The sequence below is a fragment of the Notothenia coriiceps genome, unplaced genomic scaffold, assembly GCF_000735185.1.
Source record: "Notothenia coriiceps isolate Sejong01 unplaced genomic scaffold, NC01 NC01_scaffold00000793, whole genome shotgun sequence".
Classification (NCBI taxonomy): domain Eukaryota; kingdom Metazoa; phylum Chordata; class Actinopteri; order Perciformes; family Nototheniidae; genus Notothenia; species Notothenia coriiceps.
In genome coordinates, this window is record NW_011333494.1 from 1 (window position 1) to 2498 (window position 2498).

A 2498-nucleotide genomic window follows, 5' to 3' on the forward strand; every position below is an offset into this window, starting at 1 on the left:
TTCTGCCGCTTTCCTCCGTGGTGCAGTGCTGATCGTTTCACCACGGAGGAAAGCACTTCACTAATTGCAGTACCCATAAGGAGCTGTACAAATCCCGCAGTCGTTGCGTGGCTGCGATCTGCTCATCTGTTATCGAAATAATATGCTACAAAGGGGCGGACTGGCCATCTGTGTGTTGAACTTTCCTGTCGGCTCCCAGACCGTAGTCGAGGAGGGCAGAAGCAACAAGCTTCAGGTTCAATAACCCACTTTAGCTTAAATGACTGGAGAGAGGTGAGCTCTTCTTGGGAGGCCGTTGCATTTATTTAGCTGTTCTTCTGTTTCACAAAATACATCACAGACCTCTGTTTTTCTGCTTCCTCGTTTCACTTCCAGAAACAACATACACACGTTCCCTCACTGTCGCTCTACCATCCACAAACACACATGCACAAGCCACACCCCTCTCTCTCTCTCTCTCTTAAAGGGACAGCGATCTCATCTCACTCTGCATGACCCTAATATCATAACATGTGTGCTCTGGAGAATCACAGAACGGACGATCGTCCTTATTATTATGCCGTTTAAACCTATTATTTAAATGTGTTGGTTAAATTCGGCATCATGTAAGTTGCGCTGACAGGTCCACACACACTGCTTCCCCGCAGCGAGGCTCCCCCGCCCTCAACCCCCCCCCGTTGATAATTCTCGATCGTTGGCATGCTGATAACATTTTTTTTTTTAAATGGCACTTCATATTAAAAAGGTTGTCGACCCCCGCTCTAACACTGCTAGAAAGATTCAACTCATTCAGTGAATTAGCCCAGGATCTTGTCGATGGAGGTTTACATAGACGGTGCAGTTGATGAATCCTTGAGTGACCCTTGTGAGGATCAACATGACATATCTAGCATTTTGGTGAAGATATTCAGTCTTTGTTGGCTCCTTGTGATTATTCATCTAGTCCTGTCCAGACGTTGATGTTTCAATGTATTAAGCGCTCTGTTTTATCCACCTATCTAACAGTTGCTTTTTCTTAAATGAGCAATATGTGATCATTTTGTATGGGCATGTTAATGTTTTATTGGCATGTTAAGACCACAGACAGAATGATAGTTTAGTCAAACACAGGACATATTTACTTTTGCAAACCTAACCTTAATCAAAAATAGTTCTTGTATCTTAGCCCCTATCTGTGTCAAAGCTCTGTGCTTGACAGAACAACCATCCACTCGGACCACCTCCTCAACGATGGTTAAGAAAAATAGTCAAATAAAATGTATAAGGATTTAGTTTCCTACAATGTGGCATAACCATTTTGGACAGCAGTTTATGTCGAAAGAAATGTGCTTTGCAGGAGATATTATTATTTATTTATCGCTCAAAAGAAATATGTTGGAAACAATGAATGCCTCGAGTTTCCGGCATTGCTTGGACTTCCTATCATCAGATAGCGGTTACATCATAAATGACTTTCAGAATTAGTAGTGAGAGTCAAGAACAGTGAGATGAGAGCAGTGATTTGAAACTGAGGGTGAAGGTCTGCGATGTGAACACAGCAGGACCCTCCACTGTTCAGCACTCCGTGTTTAAAGCCTGTCTGCTCTTTGACTCACTTTTCTGGGTCATTAAGTCCTGCTGCTGGCCTGATGAAGAGGGGCCAGACGCCATGTCGTCTCTAGAGAGGAGAGCGTCCATCTCTACAAGCGTTGTCCTCAGTTGGACACCCTTGGGACCCTCTCAAACTGGCCAGGGACGTTCTAATTTGTTTTTCTCTTGGACACAGCTCGTATCATTTTAATGGGAGCCATTTCATTCCAGGCCAACCTTGTCATGTGACAGGCAACTCTTCATTCTTAAGATTGAATTTGTGTTCCCGTGATGATAGCCTCCACTAACTGCTCTTATCCCTAGACAGCACTGACAAATTCCCACAGGTGATTGTTCGTTGGTAACTTGCAGTTTGTGCGTTTAATATTGTCATCCTGAGAAGATGTTTACATTGTGACACACAACAGTGATGCAAACTTGTCACCTTTCGGCGAAATTCGCCGTTTTGAATCCAAAATAAGTCGTTTGTGTGATTCATGTAGATCTCCAATAAAAATATTTTTGGGGTATGGGGGGGTCTGGGACCCGGAGTAATCTGCGGCCGTGAGCTGTGATGTGCCATCATGACACGCATGGTGTTCTTTTTTTATATATTATAATCAAGTGCGAGCTGTGTGCTCGAGTCTTCCTGCCTGTCGGCTCTGCTCATGGATGTACAATAAGGCTCTGCTGCTCCGAGATGATGGTCTAGCTTCAGCAGCTACATTACCTACGGGTGCGTTCGTTAATATTAACTGTGCGTCCGGAGTCACTGTGGCACAGACTGGACCGCTGGTGAACAGCTGTTAGAACGGGCCGTTCAGGTGTTCAGAGCAGAGCTCCCTGTCGGAGCGGCAGAGCGTGATGTGAACTGAAAAGTTTTTCTGTGGCAATATTATTTAAGGAATCGTTGAGCTAGCTAGCTAGCA